A 21,717-nucleotide genomic window follows, 5' to 3' on the forward strand; every position below is an offset into this window, starting at 1 on the left:
ATGAAGAAGAAATATGCCAAATTCACTCCCCCAACTGTATTAGTTTCTCCCTCATTTTATGAATATGAAGGTAACATTTCAACATATCCTAAAATTAAATCCTGATTTCCATAGTAACTACTAAAAATGATAATATTTTCTGTAAACCATGAAATCCTGAGTTATACAGGATTCTAGCAAGTTATCTTATAAAAGTTTATAATTTAAGAGGTTAGGAAAAAACCTGTTGGCCACTAGACTCTTTGCTAGACTTCTTCTACCCATCAACACAATTTCACTTCTTACAACCAACCCATGATTATAAACAAAATTCTTCACATGAGTAATGTCAGTTCCAAAGCTGTGAGATCCCTTGCCTACTTCTGTATCCTAAGTACCTGTATATGAAAAATGGATGTTCGGTATACATTTGCTGCAATGAATCTCTAAATAAACATCAGAATACATCTAGCTTTTAGAGACTAGTATAACAAGGAGTATCTATCTTCCCAAATGTAAAAATTTTCTTCACCTTCAGCTGTAAGTTAGTTCTACACTGTTTTGAAATGATAAATTTGTTCTAATACAGTTGATATAGTGGAGAATAATTTGAGCATTAGGTGAATTTTGCTACAATTTCACTTGGGAGAATCACTAGGTAAACACAGAAAACCATATCTAACTGGAACAAGCTGCATACAAATCCATACAAAACAGGAACACGCCTCTAACATCTACCTACCAGCTACTTCATCAGCATGTTATAGATTACACATACCCAGTTATATCTTGTGTTACAACTTCCCTTTTGGTTTCAGAAAATCCTTTTTGGACTACTTCACAAAACTCATGAGCTACAACCCAGTGAGCTCACTTCTCATAAGTAAACTTTAAGTCTTGTTCAAGGAGAAGCACAATGTTTATTGTAGTATTTCTGTAATTCCTAATCATTTAACATGAGTAAAACTGTATTATCATTTTCATTAAGGTTCTTGTTTTTATTTTTAATGTTTGCAGATGAAGATTTTGAGTGCTATATCCCTAATCTCCTTTTTTCAACAGGTACATGTCATTTTTGGTGGTATGCTTCTGCATGTCATAGTGATGTTCAGGAAGACATATGTTAAATTTTTAAAAGAACTGGCTATATGTCAAAACTCCTTTGATCTCAACAACTGTTAACACTACCATTCCCAAAATGTCCAGTGGGAAAACCACTTATCTGGTTATCAATATGATGCTAAAATTTCTTCACACTAATTACAATTTGTGTCTTCTGTGGATTGGCTAACATTATCAAGACTGTAATGAGTTATTCTGAAATAATATCTTCATCATAAAAAGGATTAATATGCAGTGTATTACCGCCTATGCCAGTTAGATAACATTTGGTACACTATACATTTGATAAACCTTACAAGAATTTATAAATGTCATTAATTTAACCTAAAAAGTCAACACTTTTTATAGCAAATTATTAGAATTATATTTCTTGGAATACGATGTTATAATTCTATAAAGGCAAAACACTTAATTTTAGCTGTAAAATTAAAAATATAAAATTCAAACACTATCATCACTGAAGATAAAAGAAAGAAAATTATAACTAATTTTTAGCATAAAGTTGATCACCAACAGTTCTAACACTGAACCATGTTACATAGGCAAGCTGTTATTTGCAAAAATAAAATAACAGAAACATCAGTCGTCCAAATACTAACTTCTTTAAGTTAGCTATTAGGTTCAGTTTTACTGTTATTTAAGACTGAAGAGACCCAAGGATTATGTTACCAAAAGTCAGATATCTCAACTTTATAATTCTAAAATGGGATAATTTATTTTAAGAGAAACTATTAACATTAATAGCTAAAGTAACAAGATGATCCATACTACCACCTCTTAAAAAGAAAACTTCCCCACAAAAAATTTTCCAATTTTTTAATTTAATGCATCACTTCAAGACTATGAATGTTGACATTTCTTATGGATAAAAGACTAACCAGTTATAAGTTCTTCTAAAAGGAATGTACAAGTCAGCCACACTTGGCAATTTATGTATTGTGGTTTTGTGGTGGGTGCTACCATTTTCTAAGGATTGAGAAAAGTGCAATAAATCTGAGATGACATAGTGTACAACTGACTACCTTGTGTGTATTTTCCTATTCATATATCATAATTATTTTCTAATATATTAGGGTTTTAAAGTGAAAACAAAGTTACCATTCAAAACAAAGTTACTCTTCTCACTATTAGTTTTGGACAATCTACCATGTGCATAAAGATCATCTTTAAAAAGAACACGGAAGCTAAATATATCAATAAGTTCTTACTTATGGGTAAAAGGAGGAAAAAAACAAATGAAAGTGACTGAAAGAACCAGTTTTCCTCTTTCACCAACAACAATCATTTTTAATGAATCAATTAACTCAATGACACATAAAAATTGTATTATGGCTGAATATAACTTCAAATTCCACCTTAATAGGAAATTCAGAGAAAGTTTAAGAAGTTTCATCAACTGATTCCTAGATAAGTTCAATCCCTTACTTTTTCCCTGTTCATCTCAAATAACTTTGCCCATATTCTTTCTAATGTCGCAGCCCTTAGCCAACATACTCCCAGAGTAGACTGCCGGCCAGCTGCTAGAGGGGTATGTGTATGTGTGTGTCTGTGTGTGTGTGTCAGGGGCAGGGGTGGGAGGAACTCCCGGACAGAAAGAGAGAAAAACTCCAAGAGCAAATTAAGTTTATGAGTTAGACACAGTGTAAGTGGACATGTAACTAATAATAAAGTACTGAGAGTTCTACCTTTCTATCCATCTATATACAAACAAAAGCATCTAGAGAAAAACACATGTGTATAAAGAGATGTAAACAAAGATCGTGTGCCATTACCAAAGAAAAACTCCAATGTCTATCACAAAGGAATAAATGTTTGCATAGATATACTAAGAGTCACCATGTGTCTTTTTCTTTCTGTAGCAAATTAAGATCCAAATAGTTATATGGCAAATATTATAAGACATCATTTGAAAAAGATTAAGATGCAGAATTCATGTATAATATGATGCTCTGTAAAAAAAATGAAGAAGGTTTATTTAAAGAAAAATATTTGTTTGAATACATAGGAAAGATTACAAAGGTAGTCCCTATAAGTTTAGTTCCAATTCTGTAATGTTTCAATTTCTGTAGGAAAATATATTTATCTATTACTTGAATAATTAAGCATCAACAACTGAAAGATTAGAATTAAAGAAAAAGAAAAAATCTCTCTATAAAGTTACTTCCATATATTTCCCCATGGCACTCCTTGTATTTTGATATGGGTGGAATAGAATGAGTTATTTGAAAGTAACTGTACTTAGCCAACAACAGCTACTTTCAAATAATTCAAACTGTTACTGATATGCAGTTAACAGTTGAAGCAATGATCAATTATCAGGATGTTTAAAAAACTGGATACATATATATTTTTCTAACACTTTTATTAGTGCATTATAGTTACATATCATATTGGGTTCATCTTGACATAATCTTTACATGCATGGAATTTAATTTGTTCTAATTTCAGTCCCTGGTGCTTCCTTTCCCTTCCCCTCCTCCTTCCTCCTATTGCCCCTCCTCTATTCTACCGTCTTCCTTTTACTTATTTATTTTTAAATGGCTTGATATACACAAAGGCAGAATTTACTGTGGTATATTTATACATGTACAGTTACATTTTTAACTATTCATATGTTTAGGTCCGTGACTAATCATTTCTAAACTTAGTCTCCTAATTTATGACATACACAGTTAAAACAAAAAAGCCATGTCTCATTTTTTTACCCCAAGGAACTCATGGTAAACTTCTTACTCAAGCCCTTAAACTAAGTAAGCAATATTATTATCTATGATTAAGAATTTAATTGGTTAAAAGAAATAAGTAGGGAGTATAAGAAAAAGTAGGTTTATTGTAGTTTAAGAGTTCCTCAATAAACTCTATACCCTATCCACAAAGGAAGAGATAACACACTATTTTATCTGAGCTCATAGTGTAATTCCTCTGGTTCAGCACTATGGTCCAGGTCCTATGTTAAATGTTTAACGTTTATCACTTTAGTTACTTCTCACTGGAGTCCTGTAGTGAGGATTAAAGAGAAATTACAGGTGAAACTCTACACGCAATGCAGGACAAACAGAACAATAGACATCCTTTATTAGGTATTACTACTACCTAACATCTAACCTTATTAATTCAACCTTCACTTTACTGCAGTCAGTATTCCAAAATACTCAATGACTTATATGCATTTGTACTAGGAAATCTTCTGTGAATTTTCACTGCCTAACAAAATAAATGAAAGTCCAAATTCTTTCACCTGACATTTGAAAATATGTATGACATAGCTCCATCTCCCATCAAATCCCCACTATCTTCTAAGCATGTTAGATGCTTAGATAATGTTTTTAGAACATACAACTTTAGAAGTAACAATTCTTGAAAAACACTCTTGCCACATTCTAAAGTTAAATTCTAACCTTCAGGGCTTGATAGAAATGTATTACCTTCTTTACCAGGTTGAGTCTTTCTGGTACTCTCAAGTAAATACACCATAGTATATTAGTGTCTCTACTATGATACTTTCATATTACAGTTGTCCCTCAGAATTCAAAAGGGATAAGTTCCAGGACTCCTCAAGAATACCAGAATCTGCAGATGCTCGATTAACCTTATAAAATCTTATTCAAAATGGAAATGTACATATACACATCCTCTCATATACATTAAATCATCTCTGGACTACTTATAATACCTAATACAATGTAAATCACTGTATTGTTAGGACATAATGACAAGAAAAAAATATACATGTTTATTACAGCTGTAATCATTGAGGCCCACCTGATTTCAATCTCCAGCTGGCACAGAACCCATGGCTGTGGAGGGCCAACTATACTTGTCTATAAGCTCACCGAAAAGGGTTTCTTCATTTCTATATTCCTACTGTGTTTAGCTCAGTATTTTACACACACAATTTATAAAACAAAAAACTCCACCATTACTAATGGTGAAGACTTGGTATGCATATACAATCCCTTTTTCAATTTCTCAAACAATGGTGATGATCCTGTAAGAACTCTGCTAGCTGCTCCCTTTTCAATCCTAATTTAGTACTGAGATGATCAATACTAAACAGATAACCAGTGACCTTAATGCTGACTGGACTGCCTGACACTAACTCAATGCATTAAGTAACACTCTAGAAGGAAATGTAAGGAAGGCACATGGTAGAATATTAGGATCATCCTCTAAATTCACAATCGGGATACAAAATCCCTGTTCAATTGTGGGTGAGCTCTAACCTAGAGGAATTGAACTTTAAAATCAAGAGATACGTGTAGTTATATATAATTTTATTTACATATATAATATTATATACATATGATTTCATTTATGAATAAATAAAAGTCACCTTTTATGGATTGTTTCTAAATGTGTACAAATTAGTAAAAGCAATACATGTCCTTAAAAGCCAATTGACCTTGGTTCTTTAACCATTCATAAGTAGTTTTCCTCAGTTAAAAACTAAAGTGTTAGAAAACCTCATTTTTTTTCATCCTGGGACACTCTATGACTTTCTTATCTGGCTTTTTTTAAAAGCATTCAAGTAAAAAAAAAATCAGCAAATATTATTTATGCACTTACATCTAAAATAATTCTCCAGGTAAAAACTACTAAAATACATCATTTGGTTCTATCCAGAAATGTTAGTTCTGACTTCTGAAGAATGCATTAACTATTTATATGAAGGCATCAATAGTACAGAACAGCTGAGGAAGAACTTGTTTCATTCATTTATTCCCTATACTACTTGTATATATAAATCTCTTAAAAGTAGGAAAGTTGCTTATTGTTAATGTTCACTTTTCAAAGAAGATCAGAATACGTTTTGTAAACGTACAGGGCTTAACTCTAGCATTTCAAATTTATCTTAGACTTTTTTCCATTAGTTTGCTATTACTAGCAAACAAGTTAAGAAAGAAACATTCAGGCAAAAGTTACACTACAGGCAATACTAGTTACATGTTACCTAGATGTTAGGGATGTTATTGTACTTTAAAGCAAGAGGACTACAAGTTTTGAAAGTAAAGTTGTGTTTATTACAGATTTCATAGTAAGGCAGTTACACAGGCTAAGGTTGTCTGGTGCCATGGACTTTAGCATACCTGGAAATAGAAAAATTCAAATTGTAGCTGTTCTTGGTTGGCCCATTGCCATTTTTGCAGCTTACAATTTTTTAATTAAGTAACTGCAGTGAGCTCATCTCTACTGGATACTTCTTTTCCAGGGCAGGTCCAGGAACTGGGTCTGGAGCCTTGAAAGCAGAAGAGAAACTAGAGTAAACTAGAGGTAGGCAGAATATGAAACGTGACCAGATAACATTATGAGATCTAAGAGCAGTGAGGTAGTTCCTAAAGGCTCTAACACTAAATATTCTAAAGTGGGAAAAAGGATTTCTAAAATGACAAGTTACCAGAGGAAGTTATTTTCTTAACTGTTAGTCTCTTAATCTACCCAACTCTAGTCTAGACTCCCAATTCTAGAAATTGAATAGTAGTTTTGATGAAATCTCTAAGGGCTTTCAACAACAGCCCGTCCCACTGGGGACCAGAGGAACCACAACAGGAAAAAAAAAAAAAAAATCCATTTTCATTGGTAAAATTGAAATTGTGAAGTCCTTATTTTCAGCTCATTTTGCTCTTCTTTTTTGCTATTTTATTTCCCATCATTTTCTAACTGTTCCCCTAATTTCCTATTTCAGTTCTCAGGGGTTTCTTAAGAAATACTTTAGATATATCCAAGCAATGAACTGAATTTCAAGTTCCAATTTCTAAAAACACTTGGTAATTCTTAAAAGAAGGAGGCAAAGAACAGCTCATAAGATGTGGTTCTTAACCACACTGGAAATTCTTTTTTTCCATTACTAAAATAGATTCATGATTAAAAAAAAAATGTGTGAGACTCATATAAAAACAAAAACCCCCAAATAAACTTGCAACTATAAAGGTTAAAGAAATGGTAGGATATTAAAAAATGGTAGAATATTGTACTAATTAGATTCTAGGGTCTAGAAAAGATGCCCTTATGTTGGTAGGCTGGCACCATTAGGAGTTTTTCTAAGAAACTAACCCCACAAAATAAATCAACTTCTCTGCTGCTGTCAGATGTAAAAATTATAACAGGACAAAAAATAGTGAAAAGAAGGTTTCAAAGAACTTACCTCCCTGCATTTCTAGTAACTAGTAATACAACATAGCAAAATGGAGAAAAATTATTTTGTGGAAAACATAAACTTTCCATCTTTTGTGATGGCAAGCTGCAGGTAAGAATTTCTGAAAGAGAGAGACCTCCATTTAAATTTGATATGAATATGGCCCTGGATTAAAAGTCTCTGCAGAAGTTTCCTTTCTATTAAATGCATACTTCCACTCATCTCTGAATTGTCATGAGATTTAGCTCAAGTGCATAAAGCACCTAATAGCCTGGCATATACTAAGTGTCCAGTACATTTTTCTGCATTACTAAGGAATGGAATACATTCTTCTGTTCTAAACATGGGTACACATAAGTTTTTACTGCAACACCTACATACTAAGTCTTTAGGTTTAATTCATTCAATGCATCACATTCTAAGAGATAATATTGATTCATCAACACTGGCTTCAAAACAGCTACAAAGCAAATGAGATAGCTCAAGTCTGGCTACTGATAATAATTAGATATATTAAAATTTACATTTAGGTTATAAAAAATTTGTATCAAACAAGAAGACATGTAATTTTTCTCTCTCCAAGCAAAGTAGAAAATATACACTTCTTGCTTTTTAAAAGTCAAAAAGGCAATCAATACATGATATAACTTAGCCTTTAAGTTAGGAAATACTTTAAAGACAACGAAGAGCTATACATATGGGCAAAAATTTTCCTCTTACTGATAGAACAGTAGGTTCCACACAAAATTATTATTTACCAAATATGGCCCAAAGATCAGATTACACCTTCCCTGACATTACAGCGTAATAGAACAAGCATCATAAGCCACAAGGAATTCTTAAAAAAATAATAATAATAATCCTTACAGTCACGCTAAATGTATTCACTGCCACAACTTTATTTCAAAATAGTGTGAGGAGGTAGAGAATTACCACTTACTAACCCATATAGATAGGCTTTCAGTTTAAAGATCATCAAGGAAAAGAAAAACACTTTAGCATTGTTACGTATTTTAATTTTATAATTAGCCATCACTTTGAAATCTCATGCTCATTGCAATATTTCAGTTGATTTTCTTGACTTTTCCACATATACAATGTTATCTACAAATATAGTAAATCTTCCTCTTCCCTTTCTATAATTATACCTCCTGTTTTGTTTTTTGGTCTAATTACACGGGTTAGCATTTCCAAGACCATGTTATATAATAATAATGATGTTGGTTGGATCTCTTTTAATTCATGACTTTTTAACATGAATTTAGAAATTTACTAAATGTCAATTCTAGTATTTTAATGTTTCTAGCAACAAACCGCTACCTACTGATCTGAGATATAAGAAATTTTAGGAATATCCCTTTATTCTTATTTTACTAAGACTTTTTAGCAGAAATAAATGGTGAATCCTCCTCTTCCCCTTTTTTATTTCCCTCAAGATAATCATATCCCCTCCCATCAATAAGAATTAATTTGATTTATCACTGCATTCCTAGAATGAATCCTACTCGGTCACAGAACTATTTTGTTAATGCCATACTAGATTTCACTCAACAAGCATATTTTGTACCAACTTTTGAGAGACTAGTCTGTAGTCTTCTTTTATTCTGTTTTACTCTCATGTTATGCTAGCTTTGTAAAAAGAACTACAAAGTTTACTTCTTCTTCTTTGTGTTCTGAATATTATCCAGGGCTTGATGTTTTCAAGAATTCATTGGTAAAACATCCTTGGTCTGGTAATTTTTATAGGGAATGGTCTCTTGTGAATAAGACTAACATTTTCTGCAAATTAAAATTATACTGAGATTCCATCTCACCCCTGTCAGAATGACAATTATAAAAAATACAAGTAACAATCTATGCTGGTGAGGATGTGAGAGAAAGGTACTCTCATATACTATTGGTGGGACTGCAAATTGGTGCAACCACTAATGGAAAGCAGTATGGAGATTTCCTAAGAAAACTTGGAATAGAACCATCATTTGATCCAGTTATCCCACTCCTTAGTCTATACCCAAAGGACTTAAAATCAGCATACTACAGTGACACAGACACATCAATGTTTATAGCAGCTCAATTCACAATAGTCAAACTATGGAACCAACCTAGATGCCCTTCATCAGATAAATGGATAAAGAAAATGTGGTATATATACACAATGAAATATTACTCAGCCATAAAGAATGAAATTATGGCATTTGCCTGTAAATGGATGGAGTTGGAGACTATCATGCTAAGTGAAATAAGCCAATACCACCAAAACACCAACAGTCAAATGAAATGTTCTGTCTGATATGTGGATGCTAACCCACAAGGGAGGGTGGGGAGAAGAAAAGTCCACTGAATTAGACAAAGGGGAATGAAGGGAAGGGAGGGTGTAGGGAAACAGGAAGGACAGTAGAATTAATCAGACATAATTTTCCTATACTTCTAGTTGAATACATGACCAGGGTAATTCTGCATCATGGACAACCACAAGAATAGGATCCTAATTACAATAAGTTATACTGAATGTATATATAACATGTCAAAATACTTTCTACTGTCATATATATCTAACAACAACAAAAAGACTAGCATTTTCATTTATAGCTCCAGACCCTTCTTTCCTTAAAGAAACCAATATCCTTTCTTTTCAGTTTCTTCCTTCAACCTATGACCATATGTAAGTCTTATCCATCGTAAACACACTGTAATGTATATGTGAGTACCCACATACATCCGCACATTCATACCACAAAGTATTTCCTTAGCCTTTAGTGTGAGAATCCTTTATCAAGTATTTATTCACAAACCTGTTTATTAAAATTGTTGCTCTCTATCTATACTCCTAGTCTAGTATGAAACACCAACAATTATGGAAGAAACTGCATTAGCAATGTAAGGAATAAATATATGCCAGTTCACCTCTGTTACAATTCACACCTTGCCAAACTGCTCTACTAAGATTTTATACAATGGCCTCATTTTGTTTTAACCTGCCTTCAAGGTCTCTCCCTTGATAATACTTTTATTCAAATCATCAAATCCAGTATCTTCTTCAGGCTCCTCCTCCACCTTTTTGCAATTACTTAAATTCGCTGAATGTTTTAAGTTTTACTAGGTACTTTCTAATCTATCATGTCACTAGATCTTCCCAGAAATCACTGAGGAAAGCTAAGTAGTTATTACTGCCACTTTGCAAGATTCAGACAATTAAGTAACCTTTTTTTAAAAAAATGATTACCAAAACTAAAAATCAAAGTTAAGGCAGGAAATGTGTTTGTGGTTTTCTAACTCTAGGTCCAGGGTTTTTTCTTCTTTATTGCACTAAGGACATTACTAATAACTTTCCTCTTGAATATTCCTTTTTTGGTCAATACTGTGCAGTCTTTTTCAGTTTGCTAGAATCCTTATTCCTATGCCTTTTCTTAATGTTTGTCAAAAGGATAGACGCAAAAGTTATGACATTCATTCTTTCACGGTTCCTCTGGCATTCATCTACAATCGCATAATCTAAGGAAAATCTCTGAACTGTAGTATAAGTGTTCTAATCTACTTGATAAAACATTCAGTATCATAGAATTTGAAATTAAAAAACTTTAAGAAAGCAGGTTCTAAACATAAATTTGCAGATTATGAACAAAAGTTTAATAGAAAAAATTTGTTTTATTTCTTATGAATCATAAACAAGGATACACATTTATATATAGTAAATATAAAATAATTTAATGTATTTAAGAATGATTATTGAGCTTTATTTCATTTTTATTAAAGATTTTCCCCATTTCTAGGAGTTTTTACTTATATAATGATATTAATATATAAGCCTATTTTTCAAAGTAAATGAAAAGAAAGTACAGAATGGTAATACAGTTAAAACTTCCTCAATCCTATGTATTCATGCATTAACTGTCTATATTCCAGATTTCAGAACAAAAGCACATCACTATGTATGCTAATGCTTTCTACCTGAGTTGATGTCCTAACCCAGTCTACAAAGAGAAACACAACAGACTGCTGCTACGCACACAGAGCAAAATCTGCCTTCATCAGTGACCACTGCTGTTGAATGATGACCACGTCTAAATAAATTCATATTATTATGAACATGGCCATAGGAGTGATTTGACATATGGAAGAGGATGTGTTAGGTGCCAAATACCTCACTCCACTTCCTTTAGTTTCTTTTCCAGATTTTGTTCAGTTGAGTAGGGTCACAGTCCTCACCCACCAAAAAAAAAAGGCCTTTCCATCCACTCACAACCCAGAGAAGGTTTTAACATAGAGGTTGCTTTGCTCCTTGTAGGTTGCTAAGAATTAAGAGCTCCTTTTAGAAGGAAATTTTACACTCTTAATACTTTCTCAAACTTTTAAGCTAATTTATCCATGTTAAAGAAGATGAAAAATTTAATAAAAGAGAATCTCAGTGAAGCAAAACTTGTTTTCCTTAATTGTGCTTATGTTTACTTAAACTCTTCCCAAATTGGCTTCTCTCCTCAACTCCCCACTTTTTTTCACAGAAGCAGCAATTTTCTTTTCAGTCTGAAAACTGAAGCTGTCTCAACTCTTGTCTTGCTTTTCTTTATCTTCATCCCACTCCTTTAAATCTCATCAATTTCACAACATTCTTCAAAACAACTCCTAAGACTCTCCTCACTAGATGTCACAGTCGACTTCTTCCACAACTCTAAAATCTAAAAAATATTGAAGAGATTTTTTCCCCCACCAAGTTTCATGTTGAAATTTATTTCAAATGGCAAAAATTTGACTTAAGTTGATGTAAAACTATTTATAGGTTTGATTTAGCCCACTTACTGTTGAGTATTTCCATGTTTCACTGAAGAAATACTAGCATTTAATTATAGGGTGATGTCTCAGACCTTGCTTCGAAGAGTTATATAATACACATTACCTCTCCAAACCCAAAAAATTCAACTTACATAGTTTTCTTTCCAAATCTCTTCGAGCTTGTACTTCACTTCTATTGCTACCTACCATGGTATTCCTATCATCCAACATCTACATTACCAGACCTGTGCCTTAGCTCCCTGTTACCTAGTCTATGAAACATTCCTATGTAACTGCTTCAAATATTTCATTCAGTTGCACAAGAATTTAATAAGCTGAAATAAATATATAATATCCGGGCAAGAATAGTAAATATGGAATTTTGGTTACCTTTTTTAAACCTTAGTTTATTCATAGCTGAGTGCTAAGAAGAGTTCCCCTTCTCTTAAAAAAAATGACAACAGAAACTTCTTCAAACTTTAGAAATTCCTAATTAACTTGCATTTATTCTGTAAATGGCACAAAAAAATTCACTGAGTTCCTTTCCTGCTTATCACTTCCAGAAAAACCCACCAGGGTGGTTTTCAATGCTTTCTCCAGTTTGGTTCTATCCTAGATCTGGGGTAATGGGCCTCTTTGGTAGTCTTTCAATTGTCTTTTAAATAAAATTACCACCCTCCCCACCAATGACTCTAAAGCCCAGTTAACTTGTGATTGATTAATATGAATGTTTCTTTATTAACATAGAACACAACAAAACCAACCAGGAGTTTAAAAAACCATAATTGTGAAGTAGTATATGCATAAATTACATCTAGAAATGCCATAATGATAGATGTGAAAGTTGTCTGTGTTTTTTCTATTAGCAGTAAAGACCTGTACTGCTAATACTATTGTAATCTACTGCTTAAAATCTTAACAGAAGAATATGCCAAGTTTCAGTTAGAAGTTAACTTTTTTATCCAAATGTAAACATCTCTTCTATTATATTACTACTACTACTACTACTACTACTACTACTACTACTACTATTTTGTGATAGGACTTGCCCTTTAAAAAATTTTATTTTTGAGATAAGAGTCTCACCAAATTGTTTAGGATGGCCTCAAACCTACAATCCTCCTGTCTCAGTTTCCCAAGTACCTGAGATTATAGGTGTGTACCACAGCTCAGACCTCTCTAAATTCTACCCTCAGATCTCCTCGGGGACTTGTAGCCTAGATTAAAATATCTCTGCTATATCCACCTACTTTTTCCCCCCATAAGTCTTCACACCCTTAGGAATCCAGCCAGCCTTGTCTGAACAAATTTGACCTTCCTTTTTCTTTTCCTTAGTACCAACAGCCCTTGCATAGGATGATTTCTCCCTCTTAATACCAAACTCCTAACCACCTTTGAAAATCTTCAATTTCACATTCTTTTCGAATCCTTATTCTGCTTCAGCCCACATGGGCTCTATTCCTAGAACTTAAATAATGTTTCTGTGGGATCAATGTTTTGACATTTAAATGAACATTCAATTATTCTCCTGTACTTCCTCTTCTATGTCTCTTCATCAAAGTTACAAAATCTCTGGGGAATGAGCTATGTGCTTCCATCTAGGACACTGCTATATATAACACAGGCACATAAAATGTACTAAATAAGTAAAGTGCTCTCAATAAATCAAATATTGAAAGATCAGCTGTTTGGCAACTTCAAATACCAAAAAAACCTATCAAGACAAGGCCAAAAATTCCATTAAGCAGCTAAAACAGACATTAGAAATTAAGCTTATAGTTCAGCCCTATGAGAACCTAGATGCCCCTATTGATTAAAAACTCAGAAGTTAAAAAAAAGGGGGTGGGATGGGGCTGGGGCTCAGCGGTAGAGTGCTCGCCTAGCACATGCGAGGCGCAGGTTCGATCCTCAGCACCATATGAATGAATGAAAGAAAGAAAGAAAGAAAGAAAAGAAAGAAAGAAAGAAAGAAAAGAAAGAAAGAAAAGAAAGAAAGAAAGGTATTGTGTCCAACTACAACTAAAAAAAAAGAAAACCCAAAAATTAAAAACTCAGAAGTTTATTTACTAGGAATTCCAAGTAATAAATCAGAGGAGGAGTACTAAACTAGGCATAAAACAATGATTCATTCTAAAAGTATCTGCAAAGCACCTACTACATGCTAGGTGAAGTTCCAGAGTCCATGTAGTCAATTCTCACACAACAACTTAGTGCTGGCACTGGACTAGAACATGGGGTTCCTGACTCATTCTGAAGCTCTTTCTCTCTTCTAGAAAAGGTTTAGTATGCAAGGCATGTATATTTTTCTCTATTTCAGAAAGAAGCAAAGCATATAAAAATTATAAAGAAATAATTTGGGGCTATAAATATCTTCATATAATATAGATATTTTAAAATCTGCACAGAAAATCTATAATTAGATAGATTTGGGGATAAGTTTCAATTATTTTATGGAGTTATTACCTAATGATACTAGATGAATGATGTGTTAGTTGACTCAATGATTAATACCTGAATCACAAATACATTATAAAGCTTTGTTTTTCTTCAAAAAGCTTTGCCAAGCTACCTTACTTATTTTCTACAAAATATAAAAATGTATCAATATAGGTGGTAATAATGACAGTGGTATATTTATTCTAAGTAATTTTTTCAATATGGTAGGGAAAGAGGACGGGAATGTGGTTAAGGAATAAGGAAAGCAATTGCCCTTCACATATTTCAAGCTCTACTGTTGATTACTGGTTAGTTTTTCCTAAAGGGAAGTTATTCCAATGGAATTCAGACATTAGGGGGAAAGGGTGGAACCAGAACAAGTAAACTAACAGCCTGACAATACCATGCTACCAACCTAAATTCATCTTATCCAGAATAACTCATTGCCCCCCACCCAAAAATGTATTTCTATTAATTTTAAGTAGTATGATCCTGAAGCTAGAAACCAGATCAAGCCTCCAATTCTTTTACTTTCCACATATAGTTAATGGCAGTTCCAATGAGCACCCCCACAAAAACTTTTTGTACTTACCCTCTTCTCTCCAATGTTCTTGTTCAGATATCTGCTATCTGGACAATCAAAGTAACATGATAACTGCTTATTGTATAGCTTATTATACTGTTAAGAAGTCTTTCTGTATTTCATAGTGGTGACAACTTACTAGCTTAAAATATAGGCTGGGTCATGTTACTTTCCTACCCAAGAGAGGCAAAAGATTTTGTAGAGTTACAATGTAATGAGTTTCATTAGAAGTTGTCGACCCTGACCTAGGGAATACAGAAAAATGGCAAGGTTAGATAAAACGCAGAACAGAATGGTATCAAGAAAGTAAAATGAAAACAGTTATAACTAAAATGATTATAAAGTCATTTTAAATTAACTGTATAACATTTTCTATTAATTAATAGCAAGTGATAGGCATTGGGTTAAATGATTTATAATGTATTCACTAGTTTTTGTAATGGATTAAAGTATATGTCTGTACATGTATATATACAGACATGTGCAAACACACACTATATTACACACTATAGATTATATAGTATTACACACTATAGATATGAAAATCATACTATGCCTTTATAAAATACCTATTCTGGTATTTAAATCTACGCTGAAATAGTAAAGGCTCAGGGAATTTTTGTCTTATATAGCTCAAAGATGAAAAGGTATATGAAAATATTTTTTTAAGTATAATTATTACTGAAGGGAAACCTTGTCTATACACCTATCAACTACTTGGAAATGGGGAGAAGAGTTAGATAGAAGGTAGACTGATAACAATTCCTTTCTTTTAAACAGTGCACTAGAAATAATTTCCTATAAGACATGCAACATGTGGACTCAATAAGCCCAGTCTACCATCTGCAATGTACAATCCATTCAATGTGAAAAGTTTTTAGCTAAAGTTCAGGTAAGTCTACAGAAATTCATTGCCACTTGGGGAAAAATATCAAAAGGCAAAATGTGTGCAGCACTGATTTTGGATTCATGATGGTGCTATGTATACAGGTGTATATTCTCTAGGAATGGAATGCTTGTTGGAAAGCTTTCAAGGTAACCTGTATTCTGTAATCTCAAAAACCATTGGCTTTCAAAAACAAACAAGTATACTAGCTTTAAACTTTGGTAGTCTGAATTCACTCACTGATTCACAAATATTTAGTAACAGCTCATGTGCTAAAGCATTGTACTAATAATGTAAAAAATGTACATTTAGTGGGAAACACTGAAAACTAAACAGATGATTATAATACAACTTGGTAAATGCTGCAATGGGGGTAAATAAAATGCTATAAGTATATAAATTACCAGTAAGAAAATATCATTAGAGTTAATAATCATCAGTTACCACAGGGGGGAAAAAACCTGTAGTGTTTAAAAAATATTTTCCATAAAATTTCAATGTAAAGTAAACAGATGTGAGCAGAACTCTGATGTGTCTTTTCACCAAGTTTGTGTGACTGAGGTTCACCCTCTTCCTCCACCAATTTATGTCTGGCTCTAAGAATTTTCTTGCTAGCTATTTTGTATTGTTGTTTTAAACGGGTTTTTAGTTCTTTCTCTGGTTGTTTATATTTAAAAAAAAAAGTGCATTATGGCATCTATTAATAGTGTCAAACTTTTCAAAATACTCATGGAGCTACTTCATTTTAAAAAAGATTCAGGACAAAGCTCTGAAAGCCTGTAAACCACTATTAACTGACTACTATTATATCCATCTGCCTATTAAGTAAGTATTATGGTTTCAAATACGTATTATGGTAAATATACTCCCCCAAATACCTATTCCCAAAATTATTTCCCAATCACATTTCTGGTGCATTTAATGTCAGATACAACTATCTGTTGACAAATAAAACCAATCTAACTGTTCAAAGTTCTTCATATGCTAGGAGAATCTGGATTTTTGCCAATATGTAATACGGCATGTAATATGACAGAAAACAAAAAGTAGTTATAGGAAAAGTTTTTAACAAATACCACTGCAATTTCTTACACATAAACTTACATCCCAAATTTATGTTTCTAGCCCAAATCTCTTAGTTAAATTCCATTTCGAATACTGAATGAATTGCCTACTGGATATCACCAGTTACATGTCTAAAAGACATTAAGTTTAACATGTCAAAACAACAACAAACAAACAAGCCCAGTCTAAACTTGCTACTTCACCACTCTTTCCCAACTCAGTCAACAGCAATTCCATATTTACAATTGCCTGGGCCAAAAATCTTGGGAGTCATTCTTGAATTGTCTTTTATACCTCATATTCAATTCATCAGCAATGCTATCCACACAGGATTTGAAACACATCCAAAATCTGACATACAATGGGGAGACATACCATGTTCATGGACTTAAAAAAAAAAAAAAAGTCAATGTCCCCCGAAGCTGAACTATAGATTTAATGCAAGTCTGACAAAAAACACCAGCACTATATTTTTAGAGATTCTGAATTTTACATGAGAAGGAACTAGAATAGTCAAAACAATTGGAAAAAGAATAAGATCAGAGGAATGTCACTACAATTTTAAGACTTATATATAGCTACACTAATTAAGATCATGTGTTATTAGTGAAAGGACAAATAAAAAGACCTTTGAGAAGAATAGAGAATCCAAAAATAGAGCCTCATAATTATGGCCATCTGACTTTTGCCAAAGGTACAAAATCAATTCAATGGAAGACCGATAGACTTTTCAAGAAATTGAAAAGATGGGGCTGGGGTTGTGGCTCAGTGGTAGAGCATGCACCTTGCATGTGTGAGGCACTGGGTTCAATCCTCAGCACCACATAAATATAAATAAAGGTATTGTGTCCATCTACAACTGAAAAAAAAAATAAAATAAAAAGAAACTGAAAAGAAATGTTGGAACAATTGTTCATCCACAGGCAAAAAACAAAACCCACATTAACCTAAACATCATACCTTACATAAAACTTAAATCGAAGTAGGTCATAGCTATAAGAGGTAAGATATAAAGCTCTGAAAAAACTTTTAGAACATGATAATCTTTGGGACCTAAAGTTAGTTGAAGAGTTCTGAGAGTTGACAAGAAAGGCATAATCCATAAAAGATAAAATGCATGAACTTCATCAAAAATTAAAAAAAAAACTGCTCTGCAAAAGGTTCTGTTTATAGGCTAAAATGAGAAGCTACATGGTAGGAGAACATATTTGTAAATCATTTAGTCGACAAAGGACTTGGATCCAGAATGTGTAAAGAACTCTCAAGAAAACAATTCAATTAGAGTATGGGCAAAACAACCAGGCTCAGTGGCACACCTCTATTCCCAGCAACTTGGGAAGCTGAGGGAAAAGGATTACAAGTTCAAGGACAGTCTGGGTAACTTAGTGAGATCCTCCTTTAAAATAAAAAATAAAAAGGGCTAGATATTAGCTCAAGTGATTGAGTACCCCAGGTTCAATCCCCAGTACTTGGGGCGGGGGAGGGGGAATTCAGGCAAAAGACTTAAATGGACACTGCACTATAAAGGATATACAGACAGCAAAAAAGCACGTAAAAATATGTTCAGTCAATAGTCATGGTGCATATTAATGTCACCTTTTAGACTGGCTGAAATAAAGAAAAATACTGATAATATTAAGTGCTAGTGAGGATGCTGCAAAGAAACTTTATCTTTCATACATTGCTAGTGAGTATATAAAACAGTAATTATCATGCTGAAGTCTGTCAGTTTCTTTAAAGTTAAATATGCATTTATCACACAGTCTAACAATTGTATTCCTGGGGATTTATGCTATAGAGATAATGGTTTTTCACATAAAAACCAGTAAAAAATAGTTCATAGCAGCTTTGTATTTAGAGCTCCAAATTGAGACCTCTGAAGTCCTTCAAATTAGTAAATGGTTAAATAAATTATGGTATATTCATAAAATAGTATACTTCTTGGTATTAACATGGAATGAACTAATGATACATGTAACAATTTGGATGGACTGTAAGGGCATTACACTGTATGATTCCATTTATGTAGTACTCAGAGTGACAAGATCATAGGGATAGAAATCAGATGGAGCTTGCCAGAGGTTGAGGTTTCTCAGAAAGGTGAGACTATAAGGGAGAAAGACATACCAATCTAAAAACCTTATTTAAAAAGCTTACTCACTTATATCTCATCTGCTCTTCTTCCTCTCCCTTACTCAGTTCCAATTGTACTGGCCTTCTAGCTCTTGGAAGGATGATGGCAAGCAGGCTTTCAACTAAAGGCCTCTGCATTTGTTCCTTCTATGTGGAAATCTTTTTAATCACATCAGGTACCTGCTCAACTGTTATCTAATCAGAAAGCCTTCCTTGTCTTCTTCAAATAAAATGATGTTTTCCTCCTATTACTCCCCTGACCTGTTCTGTATCAGTGAATGTCACCACCATGCACCTAGGAACTCAAGCCAGGGCATGTGTAACTTTTATCTTTACTTTATACTCAATATTTCCTTCTCAAGCCCATCATCTGCTCACCTCCTTAATTACCTAATTATCACAGCCTTAATTCTGATCCCTTGTCAACTCTCAAACAACAAGTTATAAGGCCTAACTCTCCTTTCCAAGTGTATCTGTTTTCTTAAGTATTCTCTTTGCCGTAGTATTCTTTCTGCTTTTCTTAGAATGTAAATTTAAGAATTTGCCTTCTATCATTAATAGAATGAAGTCAAATCATGCTCTGTCTTCTAATTTTCCATCTCAGTTTCTATTAACCATCACTGGAGCCTACCACACTGTGGAATACTCACAATTACTAAATACAGATGGGTATTCCTACCTCCATCCTTTAGACATTCTGTTTTTCTCTGTCAAAAATGCCCTCTTAACTGCAAACTTGTCTTTTTCTTGTCTGAAACACACTCAAACTTAGTGTCATTTTTCCTATGAAGATTTTCCTGTTGTATCCTTTCATCTCTCACTGAATCAGATACTCCCTCCTGTGGATTCCTCAAGTATTTTGTTTAACCCTGTCACAACATTCGTCACAGTATATCATAGTCATTTACACATGTGTCCAAGGACAAGAACTATATCTTATTAATCTCTCCATCCCCTTTGCCTAGAAAGGACCCAGTATACAGCAGAAACTCAAAACTACTCAGTTAGATTTAATAATAAAGAATATAGAGATGAGACACTACAGAAGAATGAGCAAGTCAAGATTTCTTGAGTGAGCAGCTTTTCTGCACAGGTATGCCATACAAGGCGTATGAAACTTGGGAGTTTCTTAATATTCTCATGTGATATCTTATAAAACTTTATCTTGGCTTTGGCTAAGATCACCAGATAAATTTTCCCATGAATCATCCCCAAAAGATTATTCCTCATTCCACTTGTAGAACTACAACAAAGGCACTGACAGTCATCAAAAAGTTTTAATGAGAGAATGAGGATGTCTCACTCAGGTCAACAAATCACTTCGGCAAGAAAAATCTCAAAGAGCAAGCAAGTCCAATCAATAAGTGTCAGTGCATATTTATATATAAAAAAGCAGAATCACCATAGGTGGCAGTTGACATTTTCTTCTGAAGTCCCATTTCCATTTGCTTATTTTTCCATTTCCCTAGAAAATCATCTTAAAAGTGGCAAATAGGACTTATCAAGTACTATTTGTGTTGGTAAACTGAGCTACATGCTAGTCACAGAGTAAGATTCCAATAGTTATTCCCTCATGTAAATATATTTCCAGCACTTTTTATTTGACACTGACACCTTAGAGTGTTTCTTTGAGCACATTTTTCTCTCCAATTCTAGCAACTACTTAACTGTGACACCTAGGAGTTGATGTTAAGTCCCATCATCTTAGATATGGGTTACCTGTAAAAATTTAAGTTGAGCAACAAATATACCACTTATGAAAACTTTTGAAATAAATATTATTTTTAATTGAGAAAATTAGTTTATAATTAGAGAAAAGCAGTAAGTGAATGATTAGAACATATGACGATATATATAAAGAATATATTAAGTTCTAGACTGTGATTTCCAACCTATTTTAATGCACCTGTGTCAATTTCATTGAATTGTTTAAAAAATTGAAAATGTGGGACTTAATGGGTTAAGTTTTAAAAAGCAGAAGTCTATGTTTACCAGGCCCCTGTCTTTTTAAAAAACAACCATACCAAGTTAATGTGATATTAGATATGAATGTGAGAATAAAGTGAAATGACACAATCCCTACCTGCACCCAAAGCAAATTTACCACAATTTGTGCTCAATGGTTTAAAATGGAACATGTAATCTGGGTGATTGTAAATTCTTTTTTAAAAGCAATAATCTTGTTGCCTATATTGCTATCTTCTCTATAATTATTTTATAAGGTAACTTAACATTAAAAAACCCTATAATCTGGAAATATTAGTATAAATAAGAGAATAAAAGACAAAACAGTCCAAAGAATGCCAAGTAGAGAAGTTGTTCTAATAATAATATGTTAATAATAAATAAATTATTATTATAAATAATAAATATATGTTCTAATAATAATACAATAGGCTTTATAGCATAAATTTAAACATTATTCGTTTTTAAAGGGAGTTTTTTTTAATTTAAAATTTTTTTGCAATGTATAACTGGCTTTGCTGCTTGGAAGTCAAAGTGTTGCAAACTGTAAAAATGCAAAATCAGGACTCAGAATGTTGCTCAGTGGTAAGAGTGTTGACTAGCATGCATAATAAGTCTTTGGGAAATCAATCCCCTGCACCGCACACA

General features: G+C 33.1%; 1 protein-coding gene across 4 annotated transcripts in view; it reads right to left on the reverse strand.

Moving 5' to 3' along the window:
• Tab2 (TGF-beta activated kinase 1 (MAP3K7) binding protein 2) overlaps nt 1–21,717 on the reverse strand; it is a 75,915-nt gene that overhangs the window by 44,806 nt on the left and 9,392 nt on the right. For 2 of the 4 annotated variants that reach the window (XM_076858155.1, XM_076858153.1), the window contains exon 1: nt 6,189–6,332. The exons of the other annotated variants lie outside the window; for them this stretch is intronic. The gene's annotated coding sequence lies outside the window, so the exon portion shown is untranslated. Of the gene's footprint in view, nt 1–6,188; nt 6,333–21,717 lie in introns of those variants that run through there. 4 annotated transcript variants of the gene reach the window in all.

Source organism: Callospermophilus lateralis, chromosome 6 (genome assembly GCF_048772815.1).
Source record: "Callospermophilus lateralis isolate mCalLat2 chromosome 6, mCalLat2.hap1, whole genome shotgun sequence".
Classification (NCBI taxonomy): Eukaryota; Metazoa; Chordata; class Mammalia; order Rodentia; family Sciuridae; genus Callospermophilus; species Callospermophilus lateralis.